Genomic DNA, 16,106 nt, shown 5'->3' with positions numbered 1-16,106 from the left:
CTCCGCTTTAATGAAGGGCCGTTTTCCGGCCAGGCATGTACGCACCCCGAGGTCGGGAGAGTGCGGAGCCACCAGGGGCTATCTAGTAGCCCCACTGTCAAACTCCTATGGCTAACTGAAAGTGTTGAAGCATTATAGTCTGGTTGCCTCGCTCGCTCTGCTATCACCTCCTTAATAGGAGCAAGACGTTGGGTTAAGTGTGAACGCGTGTTTTTGCGAGCACCTCCGCATTATATGCGTGGGGGTTGAAGCCGACGACTGCAATCTTTCAGGTTATACACATGTATACAAAAACGGCCGCCCAGGAGGCATCATATTACTTTCAGGCAAAAGTATAAAATAGCCTTATAAACATTTATAAAAGCATTTCGCTTACAATGAGATTACATATCACTCAAACATAATATTTTTTGAGCACTGGGTCTCTACCAAACGGGCACCCTCAAGAACTTCTTCAAAGTAGTGCTCAGCAGCCTTTCGACCTATGGCCGAATCCCGCGCTGCAACATTGGTAGCATCCATCTCCGCCCAGTATGCCTTGACACGGGCAAAGGCCATCCGTGCGCCCTCTATGCACGCCGACCTCTTCATCGCATCAATGCGCGGCACCACATCAAGTAACTGCTGCACCAAGCTGAAATAGCTATTCGGTTTCGACCCTTCCGGCCATAACTGATCCACAACAGACCTCATGGAGAGTATGGACAACCTATTTAGTTCGGCCCATTCGGCTAATTGGTCAGTCAATGAAATCGGACGCTCGGGGGAATGGAATTGTCTCCAAAATAGCTGATCTACTTCACGGTCCGTCTGACCCTGGAAGTACTTGGCCGCATCAGCAGCGCTCGCCGCCAAATCCATATACACATCCTCCGAACTCCACAGCCGATCCAGAGGGGCATACCGTGGATCTCCGAACTTCCTCCGCAACATAAAGGATTTCCCAGCTACAATATCCCCGGCTTCCCGCAGCTCCTCCTTCTTTGCCCTCATAGAAGAGCGGAGGTCTTTTCTCGTCGTAGCAGCCTTCTCAAGGTCCGATGCCTTCGCCTGGTTTTCCTTTTCAAGAACCCGGCAACGGTCGGCGGCGGCTTTTAATTCTATGGCCATCTTGGCCATATTGTCTTGGCTCTCGCCATGTGCGGCCTTCTCGGCTTGCAACTCTTCGGCCGCCTTCAAATCAGCCGCATTTCCCAACCTCGCTTGTTCCTTGGCTCGGGCAAGTTCTGCCCGCAAGGCTTCAACAGTGGCAGCTCCATCTGCAGTCACAACATATTAAAGATGCTGGCATCATACTGCTCTTCCTATTGTGGCGTTTACCAGATAATGACACTTACCCTGTGCCTCGTCAAGCCTTTTGTTAACAAGCTCGATGTCGGCATATGCCGCATCCACCTGCCATTCTAAATGGGCAAACTCGCTAGTCCGGCTAGCCACCGGAGCTTCCATCACCTGCACATAGAGGCAGTATGGTTATTACCTGGGAATATGATCCTCTATTCGTTGTCGTTTCCGACGACAACCAGAGTCTCAGGGGCTACTATCTACACAGGGCACACCTAGCATGTGCAGGACTATCATACATTCTTTTACGTACCTCAAAGCCTGTCAGTAGACTCATAAAAGCTTCATGCAATCCGCTTTCGGCGGACAATATTCTCTCCATCACCGTATTCATCAGCACACGGTGTTCATCTGAGATGGCCGCTCGCCCCACCAACTCCCTCAGAACATCCGATCGCACACTAGACGGTGTCGGACTCTTTTGTCTGCTCTCTTCGGGAGCCGGACACGGGGAGCTTCGGGGGTCAATGGGATTATCTTCTGGCCTCACCGGACTCGGAGAGGCCCTCCGCGACGACACTTCAGGGTCGCCCACTTCCTAAGCGGAGGAGTCCGGAGGAGGCGTTTCGCTCTCCATCATCTCTGGAAGAACATCCCCCGAAGACGAGCTCATTTGAGTGCGGCTAAGGCCCGAACTGCAAAAATATATGCGGCGGTTATCTTCTCAGAAGAAAAATATGGCATATGTGTACTATTAAAGTATTTCGGGTCACTTACGACTCGCGGGAGAATTGATCCCCCCGCGGACTTTGTGCGGCAACGGCACCCCCCAAGGTAGGACCCTCTGTGGGAGACTTCTTCTTCCGTTTGGAAGCTTCGGCTTCCGAATCCCCAGGCGAAGTCCTTTTCCTCTTTTGGTCATCTTCCTTCATGGAGACGCTCGCTCCCTCGGCTAGAATGGGCAGCGTTGGGGGCCCGCATCCGCCCGCATTATCCTCCACAGTATCTTCCTTCAAGGGCACCAGGCAAGGTGCGGTCTGGAGCATCTTCTCCAATACCGGATTTTCCAAACCCTCAGGGAGGGGGGCCGAACACCGAATCAACTTCGCCTTTGTTAGCCAGTCCTGGTCAAAAGGCGAACTCTCAGAAATAACTTCGTAACAAAGGAGAGATAGTATGTTCGGCTGGAAGATGCCTTACCTGTTCGGCGGCGCGGTTACTACTCAGGCCCACGTCCTCGGTGATTTCCGGACACTCCACCTGAGGTCCGAAGAATGACTTGTACATCTCCTCGTGCGTCAGGCCGAGAAAATTTTGAATGACACACGGTCCCTCGGGATTGAACTCCCATAGGCGAAGAGGCCGGCGTTTGCAAGGCTGGACTTGACGAACCAACATAACTTGTATTACCGCAACCAAACTGAAATCTCCATTGAAGAGATCTCGAATGCGGCTTTGCAGTATAGGCACGTCCTTGGCTGGACCCCAGCTCAGACCTCTGCTGATCCATGACATCAGTTGTGGTGGAGGGCCCGAGCGGAAAACAGGGGCGGCCGCCCACTTGGCGCTTCTAGGAGCCGTGATGTAGAACCACTCCTGTTGCCACAATTCAGACACCTCTGGGATGGAACCTTTGGGCCATGGAGCTCCTGTCATCTTGCGTATTGAGGCACCTCCACACGCTGCATGTTGCCCCTCGATCATCTTCGGCTTCACTTCAAAGGTCTTGAGCCACAGGCCAAAGTGAGGGGTAACCCGGAGGAAGGCCTCGCACACGACAACAAATGTCGTGATATGAAGAAAGGAGTCTGGAGCTAGATCATGGAAGTCTAGCCCGTAATAAAACATCAAACCCCTGACGAAAGGATCCAAAGCAAGGCCTAGACCTCGGAGGAAGTGGGAGACGAAGACGACGTTCTCGTTTGGTTCGGGGGTAGGGACGGCCTGCCCTCGGGGAGGCAGCCGATGCAAAATCTCGGCGGTCAGATATCTGGCCTCCCTCAACTTTTTGATGTCTTCTTCCGTGACGGAGGAAGGCACCCATCGGCCTTGAAGGCTAGATCCGGACATGATTGAAGGTTCGGAACACCTGACCTGAACTTTGGGCGCTTGAGCTTGAGGTGGGGGAAGGATTCGATTGAGCATGGGAGGGAAAAATAAAATCCTGGTCCCTTTATAAAGAGGGTGAATATCAAGCGTCCTCTCCGTGTCCGTTTGGACTTGCCTATAATCTAGGAGTCCTAGTAGCGGTTGGGTTACCCACGCCCGTATTGATGAGAATCCCGGAATAAGGGGACACGATCTCTGCTTTACCAAGACGTGCCAAGGAAACCGCCTCGCATGACGTGCTGAGGTGGGATAATGAAGCGACTCGGATAAAGGCTTGGCCATGGTGTGTCACACTACAGAATACGTCAGCAGATTAGATTTGTGTAAATATTATTCTCTCTATGGCAATATGTGGAAACTTATTTTGCAGAGCCGGACACTATCTTGGTGTTCAAAATCTTCTATGAAGTACTTGGAGGAGGAACCCGCCTTGCAATGCAGAAGACTATCTGCACGCCGGACTTGTCATCATTGAAGCCTGGTTCAGGGGCTACTGAGGGAGTCCTGGATTAGGGGGTGTTCGGATAGCCGGACTATACCTTCAGCCGGACTCCTGGACTATGATGATACAAGATTGAAGACTCCGTCCCGTGTCCGGAAGGGACTTTCCTTGGCGTGGAAGGCAAGCTTGGCGATACGGATATGAAGATCTCCTACCATTGTAACCGACTCTATGTAACCCTAACCCTATTTGGTGTCTATATAAACCGGAGGGATTTATTCCGTAGGAAAACATACACATCAACAATCATACCATAGGCTAGCTTCTAGGGTTTAGCCTCCTCGATCTCGTGGTAGATCTACTCTTGTACTACCCATATCATCAATATTAATCAAGCAGGACGTAGGGTTTTACCTCCATCGAGAGGGCCCGAACCTGGGTAAAACTTCGTGTCCCTTGCTTCCTGTTACCATCCAGCCTAGACGCACAGTTCGGGACCCCCTACCCGAGATCCGCCGGTTTTGACACCGACACCAGCCAAGTGTGTTTTTGGAGTACCAGTAGGCAAGCTTTTGGTGTTTCTGGTTTCTAACAAAGGCATCGAACCTAACCCGGAGAAGATCAAGGCAATCACTTCTTTGGCTAAGCCGTCATGTATCAATGATGTTCAGCGTTTGGCGGCTCGTATTGCTGCTTTAAGCCGATTAGGTGAGAAGGCCATACCGCTATATCAGATGATGCAAAAGACAGACGATTTTGTCTGGAGTGATGCTGCTAATACTGCCTTTGAAGATTTGAAGAGACAGCTCGCTGAGCCGCCGATCCTTGCTGCTCCTATTGATAAGGAGCCATTATTATTATATGTGGCTGCTAACACACGTGTTGTCAGTGTGGCTATTGTAGTAGAGCGCAAGGAGGCTGGCAAGGAATATCCGGTTCAACGGCCGGTTTACTACGTCAGTGAGGTGCTTATTGAATCCAAGCAAAGATATCCACACTAGCAAAAGCTTGTTTATGGGGTGTTCATGGCGAGCCGGAAGGTTAACCAATATTTTCAGGGTCATCCCATCACTGTGGTTAGTTCTGCTCCTTTGGGAGATATCATTCAAAATAGAGAAGCCACATGACGAGTTGCCAAGTGGGCCATTGAACTTGGGCCTCATGATTTAAAGTATGTGACACGCACTGCTATCAAGTCTCAAGCACTGGTGGACTTCATCAACAATTGGATAGAGCTGCAGATGCCTGAAGAGAAGCCGGACAACACATATTGGTCTATTCATTTTGATGGGTCCAGGCAATTAGAGGGCTCGGGGGCTGGAGTTGTTTTAGCTTCCCCTCGAGGTGACAACTTTTGTTATGTGCTACGGTTGATGTTTCCATGTACTAACAATGCAGCTGAATATGAGGCCTTGCTCCACGGTCTTCGTATGGCTAAGGAGATGAGCTTGGGCCAGGTAAGGTTCTTTGGCGACTCGTATTTGGTGGCTCAACAAGTATCAGGCAAGTGGGATTCCAAAGATCCTCTCATGGCGGCTTATCGCCGTGAAGTTGATGCCATTGCTGGAAAGAATGAAGCGGCCGATGCTTTAAGCCGGCTGGGGTCTCAGCGTAAGCCGGTGCCACCTAACACTTTCTTAGATGTTCTGCATAACCCTTCTGTCAAGTTGCCTACGGAGGAAGACTTGGATGTACCAGACCCGGAAGCACAATTGGTGGCGGCTCTTCACATCATCCCAGATTGGACAGTGCCATATTTGGCTTATATGACCTGGGGTGAGCTGCTTGAGGATGAAACCTTGGCTAGACAGATAACCCGGCGGTCTAAATCATTGACAATTGCCAATGGTGAGTTGCATCATCGCAGTGTTACAAGGGCGTTTCAACGCTGTGTTTCTCCTGAGGAAGGGCAAGAAATTCTTCGTGAAATTCATGAAGGAGATTGTGGCCATCAAGCCGGTTCAAAGTCCCTAGTAGCCAAAGCTTTCCGTCATGGATTTTATTGGCTGACGGCTCACGCTGATGCAGAGGATCTGGTCAGTAAATGTGATGGTTGCCAGAAATTTTCACGACGGGCTCACGTGCCGGCTCAAGAATTAAGGATTATTCCTATTACTTGGCCATTTGCGGTTTGGGGGCTTGACATGGTTGGGCCTTTCAAAAGGTCCAAGGATAAAAAACCTCACCTTTTGGTGGCGGTTGACAAATTCACAAAGTGGGTTGAGGTAGAGCCAGTTAGTAAATGTGACGCAGCCACGGCGGTTCAATTCATCAAAAACGTGATCTTTCGTTTTGGCTTTCCACACAGCATTATAACTGACAATGGTACTAATCTGTCCAAGGGTGCTATGGAGGAATTCTGCCAACGTGAGCATATCCGGCTTGATGTTTCATCAGTAGCTCACCCCCAATCCAATGGTCAAGCTGAAAGAGCCAATTAGGAAATATTGAAAGGTCTCAAGCCCCGGCTTATGGTTCCATTACAACGGACGCCAGGTTGTTGGGTGGAGGAGTTACCCTCTGTGATATGGAGCATCAATACTACCCCTAACAGGTCTACAGGTTATACGCCTTCCTTCATGGTTTACGGAGCAGAGGCAGTCCTACCTAGTGGCATCCGTCATGACTCGCCCCATGTGGCGGCTTACGTTGAAGCTGATAACGAACAAGCCCGTCAGGATGCACTTGACATGTTAGATGAAAAGCGTGACTTAGCAGCAGCCCGCTCGACGATTTACCAACAGGACCTGCGCCATTATCACAGCCGCCCAGTTAAGTTCAGAACCTTTCAAGAAGGTGACTTGGTGCTCCGGCTCATCTAGGATCAAACTGATGCACACAAGTTATCCCCACCTTGGGAAAGACCTTTTGTGGTCAGCAAGAACTTGAACAATGGGTCATACTACCTTATCAATGTTCGAGAGCACAAAGACTCACGTAAATTGGAGGAAGAGACCCACCGGCCGTGGAATATCGCTCATCTTCGGCCTTACTATACTTGAGCCACCGGCTCTCGTGATGTACATATTTTGACTTTGTATATATTATGATAAGTAATAAAGCAGGACCTCTGTCCTTTTCATCCTCAATAATCATATGTCTTCATCATTATAATTTCAAAACGACCAATTGGGGGATGATTGTGTTCAAATCCAGCTTAACCCTTTGGTCCGGCTCATGATCGTATTCGAATCTAGCTGTTAAACCATATGATCACTAGGGGGCTTCCTGTTCAAACATAGGTCGTATTCGAACCAAAGAGAACATAGCTGTCGGTACCCTCTTGATCGGCACAATGCCAAACTCACTAGGGGGCTTCTTGATCGTATTCGAATCATAGCTTAACCCCTTTTGGGTCTGACTTTGATCGTATTTGAATCAGAGTCGTTAAAAAATTCTCAAGGTCATTTGGGGGCTTCCTGTTCAAACATAGATCGTATTCGAACCAAAGAGAACATAGCTGTCGGTACCCTCTTGATCGGCGCAATGCCAAAGCCACTGGGGGCTACATGATCGTATTTGAATCCTAGCTTAACCCCTTTGGTCCGGTTTGCTGATCGTATTCGAATAAGAAGCATCCAAATTTTTCTTTTTATTTGGCTTAAGTTTTTGAAAAAAAATCTTTGTTTTTTATTCTGCGGCTTTTCGTTTAGATCTAAGTATAAGTATGGTTTCAATTTAACCCGGCTTGATTTTTTGACGATAAATCGCCAGTGTATGACAATCATCATACATGTAGAAGTATTGGCTTCTAAAAAATTGGGTTATCACCCTTACTGTTCGGGTCACATGAACCGGCAGTGCAAATTCAACATCACAGGTATGATATTGCCGTTGTGTTTCAAAGTTAAAATTCATAACAGGCTTATCTGTGTCTCTTCTTTCAATATTAATGGTCGTATGTAAGATATTATGACCCACCCTGTGGTAAGACACCAATATAATTCAATATCATAGGAATGATATATTTCATGTTGATTATTCTTGCATCCAGCCTTAATTATACAATTATGTTGGTTTCGATGGTTGTGTATTGGGTGTTATGAGCCGTCCGGTGATAAACCGCCAGGGCAATTTTTATATATTGCATGCAGGAGCAGATTCAACACTACTGATATTGTAAGGGATGTAAAGCATATATTCACATGACGGACAAAAGAGTTGTACGCAGCACAATATGCACGATGGCATAAGCAGAACATGAAGTTTTTAAGCTAGCCTATTACAAGGTGCTTGGAGCCCAAAAGGATAATACTGTTTTCACTCTCGCACATAGCAGATGATAAACTGGAACCGGTTCATGAATCCTGGCCGGGTTGATTGGATGGTTGCGACTCATCCCTTGTCGGTTCATCTTCCTCCACCATTTGGAAATTGGGTTTGGACCAATCAAAGCCATGAAGGGCGACGAACTGAGCCTCATCATCAATCAGACCAGACGGGTCAATTTCAGGGGCAAAAGTTTGTTTGCGAATCGGCGGGATTAAGTCCGTCACTTTATATGAAGGAGTGGCCATCTTCTTATTTTCTGCATCAAAACCCGGCTAATACTTGGTGAGATTGGTTTCTTCAGCAATGATGGTGGCATGAGGACGAATCTCTTTCACACAGGCAGCAAAGTCTTCTTGGTCGAAGGGACTTCCATCTTCCTTAAAACTGGGGTACCCCCTGGCTACGTCCGCCGGGTCTAACTCCGGTACCCAGGCTTTGGAGCGGCTCAAAGCAGTTACAGCTCCGGCTCTCGCACAAGAACGCTTGACTTCCTGAAACCTGGCGGGTAAGATGGACAGCTTCTTCAAGACATCACTCAATAAGTTTGGTCCTTGGTTCGCCGGGGAGACAATAGCAAGAGCCCGCTGAGCTCCGATATACAATTGCTCCACAAGAGTGTAAACCGCCTTGAGCTTTATAAGACTATCTTGACTCAGATTGCTACTCCGGGGACCTGTGAAGTTTTCCCAATGAGTTAAGTAGGTGGCTTACATTATGGTGACAAATATAGATTTTGAGTAAGTAATAAGGTGATTTACCGAAGATTGCAGAAACCATCTGAGACACACCGTTCTTTAAACCGGTGAGTTCAGTGGTAACTTCTTTCAGAGCTGCTTCGGCCATTTCAGCACGCTGCGTCAGGGCAGTTTTCTCATCAGCCCAAGCCTTTTTCTCTGCATTAAAATTGGTCTTCAGTTTCTCTGCTTCAGACACACTCAATTGGAGTTTGGATTCAGTTTTCTTTGTTTCAGTCTCCTGAGTCGACAGCCGGGTCTTGGCTTCAGACAATTGGGATTCCAGTTCTGCAGTTGCAGCCTGTATATAGAATAAGGTTGTTTAGTTTCATGGCGGATTATAAAAGCAAGTCCCAAGTGTTTTGCAAGCAATAACACTTGGCACTTGGGGGCTAATGTCTGTTAGCGCAATTTTATTGTCAAAGGAATTGGATTTTTTCCAGAAGTCCCAAGTGCTTTGCAAGCAAGACCACTTGGCACTTGGGGGCTAATGCATTTTGCTGTTTTACCTACCAAAGGTAAGCCGGATATGTTATTGATAGGATCAGCCAGCTCATAAGGATATCTGGTCAAAGTATTTGTCTCTTCCATATTGGCTACTAGGACCGGCTCATTCATACTGATTAAACCGACCCTTGGGGACTACACAGGCAAATTGAAAAATTATCAGCATCCGGTTTGGTTGTAAGTCGGGAATCGAAAGGAGTCTAAGGCAAAAGCTTATAAGTCTATTAAAAGTCTCTAGATCATTCACTCTTATCATACTCCGCAGACTTGGGGGCTTCCAGGGTACATAACTTATGTAAACCAGAGAACATACCTCGTATTTTTGGTACATCTGTTTGACCATTTCAATCTCTGAATCACGACTGGAGTTGACTTTGCTAAGATAGCCAGATAGTACTTCACGAATACTCAGATGGGCGTAGTGGGAGACATCAAACCTCACTTTCTGCCTCTCCATGACTTCTTGCTTTCCGGAGTGTCTTGCCAGCATAGTCGGATTGCCCGGTTCAACGAATCTGGTACCAGTGATTAAAACATCATTGCTGTAAGTCTGTGGCGGGTTAGCTGAGCTTGACGGTTCAGCACTGGATGGATTAAGAACGGTTTCGTCAACACACGGCTTAGGAAGATCTGATTGAACATTGATAGCAGGGTCGTCCGGTGCTTCAGTTTGTTCTGGGGCAAGAGTCGGCTGCGCCAGTTCAGCGGCTTTTGGATCCTCAGCCGTTTTGCCACCTTTGCTTTCTTGGGCTTTGCTTGACCACTAAGAAGAATTTGATGAGTCAGTATAACGATACGGGCACAAAAGGTGCAGAAGAAGGATAATTATCTTTACCCGAGGGCGGTCTTAAAAGCTGGCAGCTGAGTTTGTGAAGAATCACTAGAGGAGGAACGAGCAATCTCCTGCAAAAGTGGAATTATAGTTGAGTGACTTGTAAAAGTGACTCGTTCACCAGAGTTAAGATTTAAAAGAACCTCATTTTGGCATTTTCGAGGGGTTTTCGGTAAGCCGGAGGGTAACTCATCGTATCCACTGGTCCGGGTCTGATGGCGGCTCTTATGTTGTTGTTGTTTCAAAAGAAAATGAGGATCTAAATAAGCCAAGGGGTGTGAAAACGTTAGTTTCCGGGTTACTCGCCGAAGTTTCTGCCTTGGTAAAGGTTCTGAGTCGGAGGAAATAATAGTTACCTCTTCTTCAACTGCCTGGCTGGCCCCCATGTCCTCCTGATAATAGTCAGTGTCAATAAGGTTGTTAAAAAGCAGGCCAAGAGAGTCAAGGGCTACCTCCGACTCAGCGATGTCATCCAACTTGAATAAGTCAGAAGCTGTTGTTTTCTTCTTAGATTTTCTGGCGGTTTTCTTGGCAGCTATTGCAGCGGCTCTGGCTTTTTTGGCAGCCTCATGATCATATTTGGCTTTCCAAAAGTCAGATTTAGCCTGTAGAAAAATAGCATGTTGAAACTCATGCAAATACTTAACTACTGAGGAAAAAGGAGTCAAGAGGATTTACCTCTAGTGCCGGGTTAAGCTTGTAGAAAGGATTCAACCCTACTTTGCTGCAGTCTTCATATTTGTTGTTGACGAGGGTGGTCGCCATTTCAACAATGGCTTCTTCGGTCAAGCGTATGGAGCTATGACGTAATGGATCGTATGTTCCTCCGGTATAGTTGCACATCAAGTCAGATCGGCGGCTCAGAGGGATGATCTGCCATGCGATCCAACAGCGGATCAAGTCAACTCTAGTTAAGCCATTTCCCAGTAAGGCTTGAACCCTTTTGATTGTTGGGACAAGTTTCTTGCGTTCAGCAGCAGAAAGTTTATCACGGAGTAAATATTTAGCGTTAAGACGCTCAGCGCGATAACTCGGCATTGGTTTTTCATCAGCCGGCGACGTGTCTTTGTAATAGAACCAGGTTTGGTTCCAGTCCTTGGGATGGCTTGGCAAGACTACTAGAGGAAAGACAGCATCGCGTCTGCGCTGTATCAAAATCCCGCCAAGTTCCAAGCTGGGGCCGTTGGTGTACTCACTCTGGTGGTTCAAATAGAAGTATTCTCTGAAGAGTTCAACAGTAGGTTCTTCTTGAAGATAAATCTCGTAGAAAACTTGGAAATTACAGATGTTTGATATGGAATTGGGTCCAATGTCTTGCGGATGAAGCTTGAAAAATGCAGAACAACTCTAAAGAATTTTGAGCCGGGCGGCGAAAAGCCCCGGTTCATATGATCAGTGAAGACGATGATTTTACCATCCTTTGTGTGAGGTCTTTCTTCGGCCGAGTGAGGGGCGCGGTAAGACATGACGCTCTTCTCTGGTAAATATCCAACAGTGACAAAATCCTTTAGAGTATCCTCAGTGACTATGGAAGTGACCCAGTTGCAAACTGTCGTCGTCTTCGGCGGCATGGCGAAAAGACAATCTAAAAGGAAGTAATTTACCAGCTCAAATTAATTGGTGGAATTACAAGCTAATGATTGCAGTACAGATGTATAATGGAAGCTTAAATAAGGGCTAATGGTATATGAAGGAAAAATAAGCCAGCATGGTAAGCCGCCATGACTAAAGATATTCAAGAGTAGCCAGCAATGAAAAATTGGCTAAGTACTGAGATAAACAAGTTTCATAGGCTGCAGCTATTATTTTGGATCAATGGTTGTTCAGGAAAAGAAAAATAAATGTAGACCTAAAAATCAGTACAGATGAGTTCATGAGCTTGCAAAAGATTTTTTTCTTCCAGGAAAGAGGATCTATTGATACCGAAAGTGGAAATAAAACAACTACGGCATTGGTTTAGCGCCGTTTTTAGATCAAAGAAGCTCGCAGTACAGCCTGGAAGATGAACTACGATGAACTACGAAGAACACAGAGAAGCTCGCAAAACCTAAAGTGGATCTAAGGTATGAGAAGGCAGAAACTTACAGCTGTAGATCTGCTGCGGAGGGTCGCCGTCGCTATCCGGATCGACTCAGGTTGATGCAGCGGCCGAGGTTGATGAAGATGAGGTGCTCTACGGCGGCGGTGGAGCTTGAGCGGCAGAAGGGTTGCGAGAGAAAGAAGGAAGAAGGAGAAAAATGGGAGATGGCTTTCGGATCCTATTTATAAGGAGATAGGGAACAAGCAGGTGTGAAATACGATGAGGCCGAAAAAATGGTCATCCAGCTACCAGGACGCCTCGATTCTCGGGATAATCATTAAGATAAAGATCCGTTGAGATATGTTAGATGAAGTGTGAAGTAATGGTATATGACGTCATGGCGGGTTATCACAAATCCTGGAGATGGCGTCATGGCGGGTTACAAATTTTTGCACAATAAAGAGCAGAAGATTTCTTATAAGTGTTGAAGATTGACATGAACTAGTTCAAATCAATCTCGGGACGAATGTTGGGAAATAACTATTATGTATGACCCGCCCAGGAGGGGCCGGGTTATACCTATGGCGATTCATGAAGCCCAAGACAGCTTTGGAAGATGGTGGTTCAGTTAAGGGCCCAAGACCCAAAGGTGACTCAAGGCCCGTAGAGATAAACTGCCATGTGTATATAACATGTATTGTAAGGCAGGAATAGTTAGAGACCGAGCCGGACACTGTTTATGAGCCGGTCGGGATTCTATGAGCCGCCGGGTGTCAGCCTCTGTATATAAAGGGGTGACACGGCGGCGGTTCAGGACAAGAAACAAGATATCGAGAGCCAGGTTAAGCGTATTCGCTCCCTGGCCATCGAAACCCTAGCAATACCACCTCAAACTATATTAGGCCTTTACCTTCACTGCAAGGGGCCGAACCGGTATAAATTCCTCGTGTCCTTTGTCCCATTTATCCCCTTTAAGATTCCTAGTTGCAATGGCTCCATGATTAAGTCCTTTCACTAGGACATCTGCCGTGACTATTCCACTACAGACCTAGTCCGCATCATTGATACTATCATCTTTCAACATAGTTTTTCTCTAGGAACATATAAAAAATAAACTGGGAACTACATCATGAGCTATTGATCTACAACATAGATATGCAAATACTATCAGGACTAAGTTCATGATAAATTAAAGTTCAATTAATCATATTACTTAAGAACACCCACTTAGATAGACATCCCTCTAGTCATCTAAATGATCACGTGATCCAAATCAACTAAACCATGTCCGATCATCACGTGAGATGGAGTAGTTTCAATGGTGAACATCACTATGTTGATCATATCTACTATATGATTCACGCTAGACCTTTCGGTCTCAAGTGTTCCGAGGCCATATCTGCATATGCTAGGCTCGTCAAGTTTAACCCGAGTATTCTGCGTGTGCAAAACTGGCTTGCACCCGTTGTATGTGAACGTAGAGCTTATCACACCCGATCATCACGTGGTGTATCGGCACGACGAACTGTTGCAATGGTGCATACTCAGGGAGAACACTTATACCTTGAAATTTAGTGAGAGATCATCTTATAATGCTACCGCCGAACTAAGCAAAATAAGATGCATAAAGGATAAACATCACATGCAATCAAAATATGTGACATGATATGGCCATGATCATCTTGCGCCTTTGATCTCCATCTCCAAAGTACCATCATGATCTCTATCGTCACTAGCATGACACCATGATCTCCATCATCTTGATCTCTATCAACGTGTCATCACATGGTCATCTCGCCAACTATTGCTCTTGCAACTATTGCTATCGCATAGCGATAAAGAAAAGAAATTATTTGGTGCTTGCATCCTATGCAATAAAGGGACAACCATAAGGCTTCTGCCAGTTGCCGATAACTTCAACAAAACATGATCATCTCATAAAACAACTTATATCTCATCACGTCTTGACCATATCACATCACAACAAGCCCTGCAAAAACAAGTTAGACGTCCTCTAATTTGTTGTTGCAAGTTTTACGTGGCTACTACAGGCTGAGCAAGAACCGTTCTTACCTACGCATCAAAAACCACAATGCGGTATAGTGATTGCTTTTTGATCTTCAGAAAGAACCATGTTCATTGAATCCGATTCAACTAAAGTTGGAGAAACAAACACCCACTAGCCACCTGTGTGCGAAGCATGTCGGTAGAACCAGTCTCGCGTAAGCGTACGCGTAATGTTGGTCTGAGCCGCTTCATCCAACAATACCGATGAATCAAGAATCAACTAGTGACGGCAAACAATATGTATATACCGACGCCCACAACTCCTTCGTGTTCTACTCGTGCATATAACATCTACGCATAAACCTGGCTGGGATGCCACTGTTGGGGAATGCAGTAATTTCAAACAAATCCTACGCACGCGCAAGATCGATGCATAGCAACCAGAGGGGAGAGTGTCCATGTACCCTCATAGACCGTAAGCGGAAGCGTTATGACAACGCGGTTGATGTAGTCGTACGTCTTCACGATGGACCGATTCCTAGTACCGAAAGTACGGCACCTCCACGATCTGCACATGTTCAGCTCGGTGACATCCCACGAACTCACGATCCAGCAGAGTGTCGAGGGAGAGCTTTGTCAGCACGACGGCGTGATGACGGTGATGATGATGCTACCGGAACAGGGCTTCGCCTAAGCACCGCTACGATATGACCGAGGTGGATTATGGTGGAGGGGGGCACCGCACACGGCTAAGGGATCAATGATCAACTTGTGTGTCCATGGGGTGCCCCCCTCCCCCGTATATAAAGGAGTGGAGGAGGGGGAGGGCCAGCCCTCTACTATGGTGCGCCCTAGGGAGTCCTACTCCCACCGGGAGTAGGATTCCCCCCCTTCCAAGTAGTAGGAGTAGGAGAAAAGGAAGGGGAAGAGAGAACAGAAGGAAGGAGGGGGCGCCGCCCCTCCCCCTAGTCCAATTCGGACTAGGCCTTGGGGGCACGCGGCCTGCCCTAGGCAGCCCCTCTCTCTCCCCTAAAGCCCAATAAGGCCCATATACTCCCTGGTGAATTCCCGTAACTCTCCAGTACTCCAATAAATACCCGAACCACTCAGAACCTTTCCGATGTCCGAATATAGCCTTCTAATATATCGATCTTTACGTCTCGAACATTTCAAGACTCCTCGTCATGTACCTGATCTCATCCGGGACTCTGAACAACCTTCGGTACATCAAAACACATAAACTCATAATACCGATCGTCATCGAACGTTAAGCGTGCGGACCCTATGGGTTCGAGAACTATGTAGACATGACCGAGAATCATTTCCGGTCAATAACCAATAGCGGAACCTGGATGCTCATATTGGCTCCTACATATTCTATGAAGATCTTTATTGGTCAAACCGCATAACGACATACGTTGTTCCCTTTGTCATCGGTATGTTACTTGCCCGAGATTCGATCATCGGTATCTCAATACCTAGTTCAATCTCATTACCGGCAAGTCTCTTTACTCATTTCGTAATGCATCATCACGCAATTAACTCATTAGTCACATTGCTTGCAAGGCTTATAGTGATGTGCATTACCGAGAGGGCCCAGAGATACCTCTCCGATAGACGGAGTGACAAATCCTAATCTCGATCTATGCCAACTCAACAAACACCATTGGAGACACCTGTAGAGCATCTTTATAATCACCCAGTTATGTTGTGACATTTGATAGCACACAAGGTGTTCCTCCGGTATTCGGGAGTTGCATAATCTCATAGTTAGAGGAACATGTATAAGTCATGAAGAAAGCAGTAGCAATAAAACTGAACGATCATAATGCTAAGCTAACGGATGGGTCTTGTCCATCACATCATTCTCTAATGATGTGATCCCGTTCGTCAAATGAC

Source organism: Triticum urartu, chromosome 2, assembly GCF_003073215.2.
Source record: "Triticum urartu cultivar G1812 chromosome 2, Tu2.1, whole genome shotgun sequence".
Lineage (NCBI taxonomy): Eukaryota > Viridiplantae > Streptophyta > Magnoliopsida > Poales > Poaceae > Triticum > Triticum urartu.
The sequence above is the reverse complement of the archived record's forward strand: the minus strand, read 5'-3'. Positions refer to the sequence as shown.